Source organism: Cibotium barometz, chromosome 62 (genome assembly GCF_041138505.1).
Source record: "Cibotium barometz isolate CiBa-2024 chromosome 62, ASM4113850v1, whole genome shotgun sequence".
Taxonomy (NCBI): Eukaryota; Viridiplantae; Streptophyta; class Polypodiopsida; order Cyatheales; family Cibotiaceae; genus Cibotium; species Cibotium barometz.
Genome location: NC_141107.1, coordinates 5,821,237 through 5,838,819, shown reverse-complemented (window position 1 = coordinate 5,838,819; position 17,583 = coordinate 5,821,237). Strand labels below are relative to the sequence as shown.

The 17,583-nt window shown below is 44.8% G+C and overlaps 1 pseudogene across 1 annotated transcript in view; it reads right to left on the bottom strand.

The window, feature by feature from the left end:
* The window catches only part of LOC147604067 (TOM1-like protein 3), a 167,117-nt pseudogene that overhangs the window by 55,210 nt on the left and 94,324 nt on the right, over window positions 1–17,583 (bottom strand). Inside the window, exon 3 of the transcript XR_015265436.1 lies at window positions 15,776–15,874. The product of XR_015265436.1 is annotated as a TOM1-like protein 3 (transcript). The remainder of the gene's footprint in view (window positions 1–15,775; window positions 15,875–17,583) is intronic.

Sequence of the window (17,583 nt, the reverse complement as noted above, 5' to 3'; positions counted from 1 at the left end):
ACCCCAAAATGGATAGTATGATGAAGCAAAACCACCAGGCTTCGCCTCTTACGCGAGAGGGAACATGGGCTGAATTCTCGCTGAAAGAAACGGTTATTTCTCGCCAGACAAGAACAAGAGTTATACCAGCTCTTTTTGAGCAAGAACAACTCAGAAGATTGGTGCATTCTTGAAGAAAAAAGAGCACCTACACCTATCCCAAACCCTAGCGTTTGGGAAGCCTATACACGACAGCTATATGATGTGCTAGACCAACCTATAACACAAATGTCACACATCCCTCGGCCTACATCATCTTATCTCTTTGATTCCCCCAATATCACTAGGGCTCTTAAAAAGATGCATAATGGGAGAGGAAAAGATCATGAGGATCTACGCGTGGAAGATTTTGCCCACGGGCACCACATATTGGCTCCCATTATTGCCAATCCTTTTAACAGAGCACTCTGTGAAGGCTTCCCACCCTCCTGGACTACCAACACCATTGTCCCCAACCACAAAGCAGGAGACCCCACGGACCCAAGTAACTACAAGACTATCATGACGGGTCACACACTGGCCAAAATCTATGCGGCAACACTAGAGGACATGATGAGCTCTATGACAGAGAGGATGGGAAACAGAGCATCAGGCCAGGCAGGCTTCAAGAGAAACTTCTCCATGCTAGACCATATCTTTACTTTACGAGCTATCATAAGAGGAGCCGAGGTCCTCGAGGAGACGTGTGTATTGTTGTTTTGTGGATTTCCACAAAGCCTTTGACTCCACCCCTCGATCTCGTCAAATAGGACGCTTCCAAGAGCTCTAGTTCTCACATGAGATGACATGGGGTGTGATGGCACTATATGAGGCAGTATTCAGCTGAGTACGTGCACCCGGTGGGACCTCGAGAGATATATGTAGCACTATTGGGGTTAAGCAAGGCTGCCCACTCTCACCTACACTCTTTGGCCTATACATTGATGAGATCGCAGTATTTGTGGATAGTTTCGGAGGTAGAGGTTCAACATTGGCTCAGATAGTAGTGCCCATATTGCTATATGCTAACGACATTGTCTTGATCTCAGATTCAGCCGAGGGTTTACAAAAACACTTAATGCATTGGACAGATTTTGCAAGGAGAGAGACCTTACGGTCAATTTAGGCAAAACCAAGGTTATGGTCTTCAACACATCTTATGCAGTCGCCTCACAATTTTCTTTCATATACAAAGATGCCCCAGTGGAGATTGTGCAAAAGTATGTGTATCTAGGAGTCATAGTTACAGGCCCTTTGTTTTGCATGACCATAGCCGCCACTGACCGACTTGCGAGGGGGCACACCTCCCTAGCCCGTATGGAGAGACTGTTTCGTTTCCAGCATAGTAGCCTAGAAACGCGGAACACCGTTTCTCTAAAGTTATCGTTTCTGTTTCCGTTTCTTCATTTCCGTATCTCGAATAAAGTCACCCATTGATTTGTCTCATCTAGTGCTTTCTTAGTGATTTTCTACAAATTTTGCTCACTATTTATTTCAAATTATGATGGTGTACTACCCTAGTTATTAATTTTCTCATTATTTTTATAGTATGTATCATACATCAACCGTTTCCTAGCCGTTTCCGTTTCCTAGTTTTGAGCCATTGCCGTTTCCCAAAGGCCGACCGTTGTCGTTGCCGTTTCCATTTAATGCAACCATAGTTTCCAACACATTTCCAAGAACCTCGCACTAAGTGGTGCTGGCTCTTTTATACTCTAGTACGACCAACGGCTATGTATGGTGCAGTCTTCTCAGGGCAAGGCCTGGGGAAGGATCACTGGAGAAGCATAGAGAGGCTACAGGAGATGATGTTTTCACGCATGATCAAGAGTAAGCCATTTGTACCACATGACATTCTACATGCAGAGTTTGGGGTGGCCCCATTGGTTACAGATGCCCTTTTTCAGACGGTCAGTTATATTCAGCATGTTTACACGCTTGACAAAGATTGTCTCCCATGACTAGCACTAGAGTCCTCTGTGCAATTTTACTGCGAGAGAGAGAGGGAGCAGCTGGACTGCACTCCTCCTCAACGATAGTCAAGTGGTTTAGTGCACATGGCATACATATGGACTGTCTCCCCCCGTTTTAGTATAGCTTGGATTCCCCCTACCTTGATCTCTCATGACAAAAGATCAACCGGATCATCCGATTAAATCTACTCGGACTACACATACACCAGACATGGGTGACTCTACCAGAGATTGGTAAGAAGTGTTAGTTCTACAGAGATCACTTCTTGAGACTCTCCGAGGATGGATTATTTGAGATCCCGGGACGGCCACCGCTAAAAGGAAAAGAAACCAACTGCAGTCGGTTGTGTGCGATGTAACTCGCATCATCACTTTGCATAAAACATAAAAGCTGGACAAAACATCCACAAATGCTGAAAATGGAGCTTGCACATGTGACACCACATAGAGGCCAGAATGGGCCGATCCCCCCCCCCCCCTTGGAGTATTTTATTACCCAAGGAGAATAATTTCATGTACAAGCTTTGAGGACCTTACTCTCCCCACGGGAGATGCCAGATTATCCATATACAAATGCCATATGTAAACCGGCCTCGGTCTTCAGACAAAACCAACGGGCAGTGCAAAAACAAACTTGCATACAAAACACTTCAACACCTTTGAGGACCAAGAAAAGGAAAACAAACAGGGGGAGCTAGAGTGCTCCTGAAAATAGTACGCGGACACCGATTGGCCCCAAAACGCATTGGCGCTCCTTGCGGTATTTCTTTAATTGATTATAAGAGAGCTTTGATTACAATAAGGCTGGAAACTCAACCGTCATAGTAGAACTCCTGAAGCCTGCAAAGACCCTGCATCATGGCTTCTTGTCCACTCGGCATCCACAAACAAGTCCGGCCATTGTTCACATCAAAAGACTCTTTCACATGAGTCTTGTATATAGAAGCTTTCTCCCATGATCAAGGCTGCCACAACCATCCATAGCCTCTCACCCTATGAACAGCATCACAACCTAACACATCCAGTGCTCCTGCATCACAAGGACGACTCCAAACTGTTTCCCAAAAGAGAACTCGCATCATAGCAGAGCATACCATACAGTCAACACACCTGTACCAACCCTCTCTGCCTTCCAAGGATACTATCCATCTCAGTCATGGATTCCCGAACCCCTGTCCAATCAACAGCAAGGCTAAACCAAACATGTGTCCATTCTTGTACCCTCTACCTGCATGTGACCTATCTCATGGAGAAACCCAAAAACATGTTTCCACATGAAAAAAAGACCTGTTTTTCATCAAACATCGGGGACCTGTTTTCCCATTAAACATCTGGTCTGGCCCAGCATGAAACCCAAGTCCTGTTTCCACGTGAAAACATTCTCGGCACATATTCAAATGTGGTGCCAACACAACACACAAACAAAAGAGAGAGCTCTTACTAAATATGTCTGGCTGTATTTCTGCCCCACAACTATGTTATATAGGTTTGCCCAAAACTGCAGGTCCCTCTGTTCCTTCCATGCAGGAAGAAAGCAATCTGCTCCATGGGTATGCACCCATGAGAGTTTGCGTCGCTCCCATGCCAAGAAACATAACCAGGTGAACTTGTACTTGCAGCCAATAACCCATGTACACAGTGTATTTGCAGCAAGGCAAAACAGCCCATAATCAGTCTCAAAACAGTCCCGGCTGTGCTCCTCCTTCCAAGAGAGATTGAGTTAGCGCATGCTGCCACTTCAGCCCACCAGCCTTCCCTTGAGAAAAAAGCACACACATGCAGTTGCAGCCGGCCTATTGCAAATAGGTAAAGAACCTGCTGTTCAGCCCCTATGCGCCCCTGCAAAACTGCTCGCCAGTCTTCCAAAAACCTGTGTCAGCCCTCGACATGCAGCCGACAGTCATTGGAGAGAGAGAGAGAGAGAGAGAGAGAGAGAAAAATGAAATGAAATGATATATTAACGTCTTCAGAAGGCCAAAATGACCTATGAGACCAAAAAGGTTACAACAATTGGTGGATCTGATACAATGTCTGTGTAAGAAAAGCTAAAAACAACTAAACAACTAACTGAAACTGAAACAACTATGAGGAAAAGTACGGTACTAGGAGCTCCTAATGGATAACATCTGGGAGGAAAACTCCAGCAACAAAGGCAAGCATCATACACATATCTACCCAAAGATGTCTCTCATCGGTCGATGGCGGATATCCTCAATGTCCTCCATGGTGAGTACTCTCACTGGACGTCTCCCATGCCGTGCTAGTATGGTCCTGATCCTCTGTTGTAGTCTCCGCCGATGTCGAGATGGGCCTCTCATCTTGGGGCGCCTGGACCGCCCCAGCTCTATAGCCCGATCAATCAGTGTACCTCTGGTGCGGCTATACTCTGGGGCTATCTGCAATGCCTGCTGGTCTGACTGCTCAATCTCTGGTCGAAAGAAGTCTGTAATCTGCCTCTGTAGGTGTCTCTCCCTCTCTGATCCCCTCCCTCTCAAGAGTCCCTCTCTATGTCTACGAAGCTCCAGCAAGTATAATCCGAGGCATCTCTGATCCTGGTATCTCATGACTCTAGAAAGTGGTCTGAAACCCTCTCTAAACAAGCAGTGAAAACGGCCTCGTATCTCATAATATACTGGACAGTGACATATGTAATGTAACTCTGTCTCTGGCTCCATCTGGCATAGCTGACAAATCCTGGCCTCAGCTGGTACTCCTCTGAATCTGCCAGTCTCAATCTCTAGCTCGTGTGAGGATGTGCGCATCTGACCAATAGCACACCGTACCCCATAAGAAAGATGAGTATCCATGTAGCTGGGTCTAATCACAAACCCATCCTCCGTGAGCTGGAGAAGATGATCTCTATAGAAAGCCATCTTCGTACCAAGCTCGTGTGTCGACTGTATCCATGTCCTCCTAGTGTCCAGCTGAATCAAGTCCTGCCTGATAAGTCTGGTAATCTCTGCCCGTGTGAGCGAGAGGGAGGGTCCATCCAGGGAGTACTGAAATGGAGGTAGCCTGTCCATACTAAAGCCATGCAGCTGGAACCAAGCTGTCATCTGTGCATACCAACAAGATTCGTCTCCCTGTGATGCCAACTGTCGTGAAGACTCCAGGGCTAAGCGAGCATATCTGTCTCTAGGGAGAGCCCAAGTGCTATGTATAAAGGAGACTGATCGAGTGAGTGCCTCTACTACCAATGGGGGGGCAGCCATCTCTGCACGGATAATATCATGTGGTACGGAGGCCTTGGCCCTAATCATCCGGGAAATCATAGAAACCAAGGGCCTCTCCATACGTCTCCATCCATCAGTGCTACCAGCTCGGCTGTGGTGATCCACTGAGGGTCCCCATATCTCCACTCCATTCAGCATGGCTGAAGTGACCAAAGTGTCAAAGAGCCAGAGCTTTGTCGAGGTTCCTGAAACTGAACCTGCGAACACATCCTCTCTAGTCTCCCCAATGCTGCATAAGCTCTGGTCAATTTGGTCTCCGCTGCTCTCCTCAAGGAAAATAGTGGGCCACTAAAAACCACACCAAGGTAAGTATATGCATCTGTATACTCCACTGTCTCCTGACCATATGTAAAGGTGGGTATTGACCTCCTAACCCACTGTGCTGTGGTGTTAAACACCATCACCTTGGTTTTACCAAGGTTAACAGACAATCCACTGTCCTGTGCAAACGTGTGCAATGCATCCAAATGACGCTACATCCCCTCTGGAGAATCTGAGATCAGCACAAGATCATCAGCATACAATAACAACGGAATCCATGTCCTTGCTAGCTGTGCTCCTCTGTCACCCTCCTGCTCTACATAGTCCGAAACCTTATCCACATACGTCCCAAATAAGGTGGGAGAAAGGGGGCACCCCTATTTCACCCCAATAGTGGAGTGAACCATCTCAGATATACCCTGAGTAGTACGTACCTGCCCCACAACTGTCCTGTATAAAGCCATGATTCCCCAAATCAGCTCTCTAGGCACTCCCATCTCCTGTAGTCTGCGCATCAGTCTGGCTCTCGGTATTGTGTCAAAAGCTTTGCGGAAATCCACAAAGCAACAATAAATCCTCCTGCCATATAATCTGCCCTCCTCAATAATAGCTCTGAGTGTCAAGATATGATCAAGAGTGGAGAAACCTCTCCTGAACCCTGCCTGCCCTGATGCACGTATGCCCTCTCTCTCTGTCCATCTACTCAACTCCTGCTCAAGAATAGATGCATATAATCTAGCCAATGTGTGACCAATCATGATGGTACGATAATTCCCAAGAAGCATGGGATCCCCTGACTTGAAGATAGGCACAATCGTGGACATATTCCAAGTCTCAGGAAAACCCTCACACATGGCTCGGTTAAACATCATAGCAATAAGCTCTGCAAGCCTATCTCTGGCATGAATAAAGTGCTCTTCTACCAAACCATCATGATCATATGCTCTCCCAGTCCTCATCCTGTCAATAGCTTTCCTTACCATCTCAGCAGTAAAGAAAGCACATGTCTCTGGGCATGGCTCCGATGGGTCTGGCAGGGGCGGCTGTCCTGCTGCTGTGTACAGGGATGCTGCATACTCACCCCAAATCTCTGTGGAGGTAATGGCTAGTGATGGTGAATGCTCATGGAATAGTCTCCATGCCTCGCCTGAGTCTTGACTCATAAATAACTGATACAAATCCCTCTCTAACTGAGCAAGATAAGCCCTCTTCTTCCGTCGCACTAGGTGCCGGAAGGTAATCCGTGAGACTGTCTGTGAGTGGTAACACCCATGAGCACCTCTCTGTAATCTGATCCTCATCTCTCTCTACTCCTCATCATACCAACTGTTCTGGGGCATGTTCCCAGATCGTCTCCGTGTAGGCTGACTATGGGGATATGCCTCTGATGCTGCAGCATGAAGCGTCTCTATCAATATCTGAGTGAGCTCATCTAATGGTCGTCCCGGCTCCTCGGCACATAAGCGTCTGTATATCTCATCCGTGTACACGGTGTCAATCTCCCTCCTAAAGGTATAACGAGTGTGTGTGGAGACCTGTCCCAATGGAGCGGTGCTGAACTGAAATGTGAGAGTGAAGGACAAGATAGCATGATCCACTGCTATTCCAACCGGCCTAGTGCCTACCATAAAATCCTGAAAAGAGGGAATGAGACTGGGCTGAGCCATAACATAGTCCACTGTACTAGCACCATGCCGATGTGGAAAGCTAGTGAAACCGCCCGATGTCGGGAATCTCTATAGGCCATTCAGGATGGCCAATCCATGTGCAGTCCCCATGTCTATCAAATACCGCCCATACACAGTATGTTCCTCATCCTGTGAGAGTCTAGATAGGCCCATATCCCTGACATCAAGCTCCCTCAACATCTCCTCTGAGGTATCATAAAATACTGTCTGGTTATGGGCGGTCCTGGCATTGAAGTCCCCCAGGAGAATGATGTCACCATCCCTCGAGAACTCCCAAATGTCATCATCCAAAATAGAAAAGGGAGACTGCCCGCTAGGTGATGCATACACTGATGTACTAGGAGCAAAATAGCATATAGCAATGTAGAGATATCTGCCCGTCTCTGCCCTCAGTCTAACCCACATGTACCTAGCCTGCTCATCTCTGCGGACTATATGTATCAGTGGCTGTAGCTCCTCTCTAAACAATACTGCCACTCCTCCTGAGCCCCGTCCTCTATGCTCTGAACGAGTCTCCTGTCTACAAGCTGTCTCCCATCGGTATCCACTAACATGTGGCATGGACTGTCCAGGAGCCTGATGCGTCTCACAGTAGAAGATGATGTCCCTCCCAGTGAAACTATCCTCAAAAGCCCCTACATCAAGGCGTAGAGATCCATTACAATTCCAAGTAGCAACTTTGAGTGTAGTCCCATAGGTCTCGCGCCGTCATGAAGAGCGCCTCTCCATAATCACCACTCTACCATCTCTATAGAAGGCCACTTTCCCTTTCTCTCGGGCTGCCCTTATCTCGGGCATAACTTCTTTCATGTGGGCAAGTTGCGAGAGTGTGAGGTCATCTCCAAGAAATATTCCCGTCTTCTTGAGTGTAGGACGTCTCTTCAAGAAGTCCTTCTTCGCTTCCATGGAGGGGAAACGAATGATAAGTGCTCTCTCCTTAGAAGATTCGCCACTACCTTCTCTCTTCTCTCCCACTCTCCAAGCCTTTGTGTGCGTGGCTTCAATGCCCATCATAGAGAAGAGCTCCTTGGTTTCCCCTTCCGCATCATCACGGTCTTTTAGACCGGACACTCGTACATGTAAGGCCCGGGTCTTCCTCCTTTGCTCCTCTTCAAGGGTCATGTTGATGATGGTGGGAGTGGGGATGGGTGGCGATTCTTTACCTTTCCCTTTCTTGGCAACCTCGATCCATTTCTCCGCCTCGTCCATCTTCTTTTGTGTCTTTGTGATCACCTCCACCCATGAAGATGTCTTCTCTTTATGTTGCTCCAGCTCTCGAATGATCCTCATTTGTTCCTTGACGGTATTTAGCTCTTCAATAAAGGAAGGCTGAAATTTTCCATCCTCAAGCTTGCTTTTTGAAGTAGCTTCCAACTCCTTTTTGAGGGCAGAGATTTCAGCCGCTTGACTTTTAGCATGCAATTTGGCCTCCACTAGTTCCTCCTTTAAGGCAAAAATCTCAGCCTCTTGCTTGGAAGATCTCTCTTCGAGCTCTTGGATTTTGTCAAATCCCTTCTCGAGTTTGGAGAGGCGGTTTATGATTGCGGTAACAGAAGAGTCGACCATCTTCTTGTTTTCTTTGATAATTGTGCCGAGCTTGTCCTCCACCTTCACGAGCTCCTCTTTAAACCCGGTCTTGGCCATGACTTTTTGCAGAACTTCCCACAGCCAATGGACTGAAAATTAATCCATGGCACCAGCGCGAAACAGCAGCAAAAGGGGGGGGGGGGGGGGGGGGGTAGGGGAAAGGGAAAGAGAGGAGATTCAGCAGAGAGAGAGAGAGTTATGTTGCTGCCTTGGGGGCCTGAGGTAGAGTGGGTGGGAAGAGCGAGGACGAGGAGGCGGAGGCAGGCAGCGAAGGGGGGGCGCAGGTAGACAGGCAGCGAAAGGGGCAAAGGGCAGGCAGCAGGGGGGGGGGGCGCGCAGGCAGGCAGCGGGACAGAGAGCGAAGGGGGGGCGTGGGAAGAGGGAGGACGAGGCGGCGGAGGCAGGCAGCGAAGGGGGGGGGGCGCAGGCAGGCAGCGGGGACAGGCAGCGAAAGAGAGAGAGAGAGAGAGAGAGAGAGAGCATGTGCCGCAGCTCCAGCCCGCATCTTCTTGCTGCTCAACCCTCCGCCTTCTCACTAATAGAGAGGCACCTACGGGCAGCCCGCCAGTCCCTCCTCAGAAAAAGCACACACGTGGCCCCCAATAATAGCATATGGGCCACGATTTCTTTCATAAAGGGTATTATAATGTTTTTAAAGGTTTTTAAAACCTTTTGTCCCCTCCCCCCACATGGGGTAATAAAAAGAAACCTTAAAAAACTTTATAAAGTCTCCTTTGATTCCAAAAACTCTAACAATCTTTCCATGAAGCAATTTGCCCCAAACTGATGCCATACACATTGTCCACCATGTCCCCGGCACATCTGCAAACTGTCAAGAGAAAAACACATGGTCGTGACACCATAACACAGCCCAACACGAGGCTACCAAGCCGGAACACAGGCTGTAGAAATGCCGAACCAACAATATAATCCATATACCTCCGTGGTTTTTGGGAAAGAATCAGTACCCACACTGGTACAGCCCATACAGTGCCTAGTACAGTAGGTGCAAGGGCTGGTATAGCCAGTACAGTGGCTGGTATAGCAAGTACAGAAAGTACAAGGGCTGGTACAACAAGTTCAATGTTTGGTACAGCTAGTACAATGGCTGGTACAACCGGTACAATGGTTGGTACAATAAGTACAAGGTCTGGTACAACCAACACAATGGCTGGTACAACAGGTACAAAAAGTACAAGGGTTGGTACAACAAGTACAATGGCTATAAATCATAATAAAATGATTAAATACCCTTGCCTTAAGTATTTCTTCGCGATGGAAGCCTCCAAAACAGTCCCCACCAGCCGGTATTCTTCATGGGCAGCCTTCAAGAGAGAGAGAAAGAGAGTAGCCATCATTAGGCCACTTGTCTCACTTTGATCCACTTTCTTGCCACATGTCCCAATCTAAGAGATGGGTTCTCCCATAATCTTTACCTCTAAAAATATCCCAACTAGTAGACATTCTGTCATAGGCACTTTGCCAAATCTTGGTACAATGGCTGGTACAGCCGGTATAGTGGCTGGTACAACAGGTACGATGGTTGGTATAGCAGGTATAGCAGGTACAAATGCTGGTATAGCATGTACAGTGACTAGTACAGTAGGTACAGTGGCTGGTACAGCAAGTACAAAAGCTGGTACAGTCGGTACAATGGGTGGTACAGCAAGTATCGAAGCTGGTACAGTCGGTACAACAAGTACAATGGCTAGAAATCATAATAAATGATTAAATACCCTTTCCTTTAGTATTTCTTCGCGATGGAAGCCTCCAAAACAATCCCCAACAGCCGGTATTCTTCATGGGCAGCCTTCAAGAGAGAGAGAAAGAGAGTAGCCATCATTAGGGCAGCCTGTAACGGTGGTAGAGGCTAGTGTGCAGCAAGAGAGCCTCCATTAATGAAGAGAGAGGGCTCCAATTTATAGATTTGGGTCTCCCATGAGCTAAAATGGCAAGAGAAGGCTACAATGAAGTGGAGAGCCACACAATAGCTGAAGTGGCAAGTGTGAGGCCACTTGTCTTACTTTGATCCATTTTCTAACAAGTGTCAGGCCACTTGTCTCACTTTGGTCCACTTTCTTGCCACATGTCCCAATCTAAGAGATGGGTCCTTCCATAAGCTTTCTCTCTAAAAATATCCCAACAGGTAGACATTCTGTCATAGGCACTTTGCCAACTCTTGGTATCTGCTCAATTCCAGATGTAATGACGTGAACAGAATTTCCATCGGAGTCGGGCCAAAAATAGCAACTCTCCTAAATTTTAGGAGTGTGGTCCTTTGTATTCTAGGATAATCCCCCATTCCCAAAGCTTGTACTTTCCAAATATTTAGACATCCTGGAGTCCACCAGACCCCTTTCATACTGGGAAATGTCTAGGCTGGTGACATACGACCAGTGCTCAAAGAGAATAGGCATTGTGCGGCCATCGCTAGAAAACCACCAAAGCGTCAGTTGTACGGCTAGTATTGAGAGGAGAGAGGGAGAAATGAAATGAAATGAAATGTAATGTTATATTAACGTCTTCAAAAGGCCAAAGTGACCTATGAGACCAAAGTTTGAAATGGAAGATTTAGTGCCCACAAGGTTTTGGGGTTTTTTCAACATTAAGCCTCTAGCATCAAATTAGAGCTTCTCCATCAACAAAAAATTGGGGCTTTCCCTATGCTACTCTCAATTTGTACATACACACGTTCTATGCCTTGGCTCCTAAGCCTAAAAAAATAGCTCGAGTGTCCATCGCTTGGCAACGCTGACGAAAAAGAACATATCCTCATCAGCACATCACTAGAAGTTTCTATACTTCCAAAAATTTATCAATTTCCAGTTATTAGTCATGGGTTCTTTGCCTGGGATGTCCCCCAAAATCTGAATATTTTGGGTTTCTTTTTGTAATGCTTCTTCATTCCCTCTTTACTCTGCTTAGAGCGAGGGCGGGTTGCTTTGGTATGCGGATGTAAGAAATGAAAAACCATCACCATGGGAGCGGTACCTCCTGAGCATGATTCAACATCTTCAGCAAACAAATTCAGCCTTGCAAAATGAACTACATCAGACAAAACAACATCTTTCAACCCTGGAGAAACAGATTAAAGAACAACAACACGAAAAAGAAAACAGGGAGGAAATCACACAGGTAAATTTACTTGATCCACAGCCTAAAGAAATTCTCATTAAAGAAGTAATATCACAGATTAATGAAGAGAACGAGCAGCAATGGATTGCAAAAGAAATTAGGGTGGGTGGTTTGTCAGAGGGTTGGGAACAGGTGGAGGTATTGGAGGACGAGGAGATTGCGAATGATACTCATGTCCCGGAATGCGAGATTCTACAAAGAAAGCTGTGCGGAGCTATCCCTTTCATCGACATTGGAGATCCCTCAGTGGCAATCAAAGGAAAACATGTGGTTTTGAGGTACGCAGATATGAAAGACAAAATTAAAGTCATGAAGCAAACAAGGTCACTTAAGGGAACAAAGGTGTGGATGGCGGATGAACTCACAGCCACACAACTAAAAAACAGGAAACAAGAACTCAATAAAGTATACGAAGCAAGGAAACAAGGAAAATGGGTAGTCTACCGTAGAGGTAGAGCTATTATTGCAGATTTCAGGACAACCAAACATGGTGGTAATGAAGAGTAGCTGCTAGAGAAATCCTTCATGTTATCTAGGATTCTCCTACGGTCATGTAGGGAATTTGAACTATTTTTTGTTTTATCTCTATTTTCATTTTGTTGCCCCCGAAGTGGAATGTAATCACATGGATGTATCTGATTAGTCCTATAGGTCAGATGTGGCCTCTAAAGGACGTTAATATAGTTTTCTTTCTCTCTCTCTCTCTCTCTCTCTCTCTCTCTCTTCCACCCCCTTCCACCCCTTATCAAACCTCAATCCCCATGGGAGATCTTCATCATGGGAGAACTGAAGAAATTGCAGCAGGAGGTCTCCACCCTCAAAACTGAGCTGACACACAAGGAAACAAAGATTGCCAGTCAAGAAACAAGGATTGCTGGCCTCGAAGCTCAATTGCAGGACATCAAGAACAAGCAGGAGATTCAGGAAGCAGCCCAAGAAGCAACCCAAAAAATACAGGAAACACAACAAGAAAGCACAAAACCTCAGGTAAAATCAGAGAACTTTGTCAGTGAAGTACTGTCAGTCCTGAAAGAAAATGAAAGGGTCAAAAGCCTGGAAACTTTTGTTCGAATTGGGGGCTTGCCAGAAGATTGGTCAGTAGGTACCAACACAGATGAACAGCTAGAGGGATACATCTTGGATGTAGATATCATAAAGGAACGACTCACTAAAGTGGTACCTTTTATAGACCTTGGTGACCCAACTGACATTCAAATTAAAGGGAAACAGGCTAGGGTTCGATACTATGATATGATTGATAAGATCAAGGTAATGAAGCAGACTAAATCATTGCAAGGTACCTCGGTGTGGATTTCTGATGAGTTGACCCCACTAGAACTAAAGAATAGAGCGGGGGAACTGGCCAAAGTCAGAGAAGCAAGGAAACAAGGGAAGTGGGCGGTCTATAGAGGAGGAAAAGCTATCATCAAAGATTTTAAAGGTCCACCCTCCTTTTGAAGGACATGAACTTGATACTTATACATATCTAATCACATTAAGCACATGGTGATTTTACCATTGTAACATGTAACTCTCATGAGTCATGAGAGCTTTGAAGTTAGTTTCTTTTTGATCCCACATGCACTTTTCTTTAACCGATACCCCGAAGTGGATTGTAACCAAAGATGTATTCTGATCTGTCCTATAGGTCAGCTTTGGCCTCGACAGGACGTTAATATATCTTTCTTTCTTTCTTTCTTTCTTTCTCTCTCTCATATTTAATTTTCCATTTGCCATGGACATTATTGTATCACTTTGGTCTCATAGGCCCATTCAGTCTTTAGTAGACGCTTAATATATATTTCTTCTCTCTCTCTCTCTCTCTCTCTCTCTCTCTCTCTCTCTCTCTCTCTACACCATTGTCATGGCTTGAGCTTCCATCTTATCTCTCTATTTGCATTGTACTCTTACACACCTGTCATGGATATCTTTGACCCTCCATAGGTTGCTCTTTGATCTTGTGAATACCACTATAAACCATGAACTCCTGTTGAGCTTTCTCAATCCTACCCTCTTTGGATTGACATCCGCACCTAATGATACCCACCTTTGGCATCATTGACACCTCAGAGGCCACTCCCCCGAACAAGTACAAGCTTCCCCGAGGTGACAACAAGCCAAGACCACCTTCTCACAATCCAAATAGCATGCCATTGAGAAGTATGTGTAACAGTGCAGGCACCCAAAAGTACCGATCCTAGATTGAATACACTTGCAAATGAATAGAAAACTCACTAAAGATAAGGTAACCTCACTCAACACATCACTGGGGCTGGGACAGGCCGACCCCCCCCCCCTAGGAAAAACTTTATTCCTCCGAGTATTTTCTTTAGTACAAGTATGAGGGTGCTATGCACCAGATTTCCAACACATGCATGGAAACAAAGACAAACAACAAGAGATAGCTTATCCAAGCCACTCAGCAATGATAAGCAATACTGGTGAATCCTCTCCTCTAGGGAAGCCTTCAACAATTTAAAAACTCTTTCTCTTCTTGGAAAGTCCTCTGTGAATAGCTTGACCACTAAGCTCACCTTCAATACCCTTCCATGGGTAAGAGTTCACCTTCAGCTAGAACCTTGGATCATTGTCATACTTGGACCAGCTTCTGAAGCAAGTTGGTCTGGCCGGAGTGGTTGATCAGCACCTGTTTATACCCTGAAAACAGCTCAAAACAAAATTGGACTGCAGGATAATCCTTTGCCCAGGTGCTGACGTACAGTTTTCACCCTTTATGTAGCCCTGACATGCACTAAACAAGTGGCACAGCTGGAGATACAGCCGTACAGGGCAGTACAGCAGATGGAGTAGTCACACAGGGTGGTGCAGCAGAAGAAATAGCCGTACAGCAGGTACCACGACTGTGAGCGGCTGTTCACAGCAGTTACTTCAGTTGGGATGAGCCATACAGCAAGTACGACGGCTGGACACAGCCGTACAGCAGGCGACCGTGATCTCCCATACAATAAGGTCCCCCAAGAAAGAAAAGGTGTCACACAGCAGGAGCCACCACTAGGAAAGAGCCGTACGCATAGCCTTCGTTTGCTCATGGCGGAAGCAGAGCACATCAACCTGCTTTATTGGTCCAGACGGGTCAGTTTTTGGAAAGCCCCCGTAAAGGGAAGGTTTCTTTTTTTTTGGAGGCGGCTGGCAACTTCCACTCCTTTCTTTCTTTACACGAATCCTTAATCCTAACTAAATTTCCCACTTCACATGCCCAACAATAGTTATAATGTCCAGCCTCATTTAAGTGAATATGAACACAAGAGCTTATAATTTGGTCACCATAAAATGTACCCTCTTTGGCCCCTTTTCACATGCTTTAGACCCTGTAAAATACCATAAATTTGTTAGCAAACAAGGGTGGGATAAGCGGTATGTAATGCCAGGCGTCCCTGGCCCTACCTATCCCTTCACACATCCATGCAGGCAAGACACGAAAACACGTCATTCTCTACTTATGCATTTACATGCATCCGTGATTTATGCATATGCATGCAGGATGAAAATCCCCCATTCTCAGTACTTGTACTATTTTGGGCACCCTAGAATCCCAGAGCCCTTTCACACAGGAGCACGCCTAGATTTGTGACAGTTTGCCTAAAACTGATGGAGCCATAAGCTAAATGACTGTTGAATCGTCCTTCCTCTCAACCCTACAAAAGTGATATCATAACCATAAAACTTTTACAAAAACACTAGGACAGAAGCAGCACTAGGAAGAGGAGTATTTAAAATATTGTCAATAAAAAGTATTCATCAAACAGGATAATAATATTAAATGCACATAAACTAGAAATGTCTTTCAATGCAAAGTGAAGTAACATTGTTTAATCTAAATGGTCAGAAGTATAATCATGGGTCCCCTACATAGCCTTACATTCTTTTTAGCTATTTTCACCATCTCATGCAGAACATCTTTAGCAGCAACCTGATGATGAACGACATCACCAGAATTTTTTATCATCATCTCTAGAACCTGCAAAAACAACACCTACTTGTCAACCTTGAGATCCAAATTGAAAGGAAACTTGGCAAAGATGAACATAAAGTACTACAAAATCTTAAAGAAAACTTAAAGGTGCATAGTTTTCCACATTTACACCTGGCATTTGGAATTTCAAACTAGCTACTTCGGAACCATAGGATAAGCAAGGAAAAGATACCCATGTGTACAGGCAAATTAAATGTACTAGGTTTGCTTCACACTTTGAAGTTCATGGTAACCCACAACAATAATTGAAGTACAAATGGTACTTTACAACAGTTCAAAAGAAATTATGAGACGTATTTTACAATGTGTAAGCTTAAAAAATCTAAAAGTGTGTGGACCTATTTAAAGTTAAGACTAACCATCATGTAAATCTTTAAAAAATCGAAACAAAAATCAGATTTGTAGAGTATAAGTGTTTTATAGGAGAAGATATCTAAGGTGAAATTGGCTTAGTTGTGAATTTAAAAACTTGAAGGTGTGTAAAGCATTACATTAAGATATAACAAACTAGTAAACCTGAGGAGTATAATTAAATGTGAACCTTTGTGCCTAAGAATGAATATAAGAGCTTATGATTACTAGGGAATAAGGGGATGTAGTAACCCTGGGTTAGGGAACACGTACTTTCTTGCCTTGGTGTAAACATTTCAATATGTCAAGCCTTGTCAATTTTATTAAGCATTTTCTTAAAACTAGTCTGTTTTACATTATTAATCTAGTCTCTCAATATAATTTTAAAGGCTATATCGCAAAGACCTTACACATAGTCTTTTAGGGTTTCCAATTACTTGTATTTTGTTTTGTTTTATAAAAATTATTTTATAGAGAAAGTAATTACACAAGCCATAATTACTTCTTGCTCCCTTTCCATAAATAGTTTATTGAATGTTCTTAGGATCTTCTGAGCAAAAGTTCAAAGGTTGTTTTTAAAAGAATCAAGTTATCCCTAGTTACATTCACCACAAAGTAGATGCCAAGGTAGCCACCTTTTTCCCTATATTCAAGAAGATGATTGTGGAGAGAATGGGGTCATTTGAATTGATTCCTAGCTACTCAAAAACTCATGGATCCTCAATCCTAGTGGATTGTACTTGGAGCCTATTTACGACCATGAATCAATGAACGAAGTACACTTACTTACGCTAATCATTCGAGTCATTAGTCTTAATTATTTCTCATTAGTGTTACTCATGTTGCTTAGTGTGTGCCCCATGATTAACCACCGTCTTATCATCATTTCTATCCACCTTAAGCTCTCTAACATCACAACTCAACAGTGGTATCAAAGCATATCTTGATCCAAGCCTCATTTGTAGATAATTAAGCCCATCATTAGTGATAAACAAGCTTTTTTTCTCTTAGCAAAAATACAGTTCTCTGTTCTCAGCAGATCAACTGAGATTTCCCTCTTTGAGGCATTCTAACCACATAGGCATCTTGCCAAGGTCCTAAACTCTCACCATGTCGAAGGGCATCAACAAATTTGAAATTGGAAAGTTGTTATTTCAAGCTACATCATTCTTTTTCAAACCCCCTTGATTGGGAATTCAACTACAACCTCCAACTTACATTGCATTTCTGTCTATTTCATTAAGGGGGAGCATTGCACTAATGGTCCTTACGGAGTGTCATTAAGCACCTAATCTCTATTGTAAAGGATTAAGCATTGCCCTACCGTGAAAAACCACAGGGTA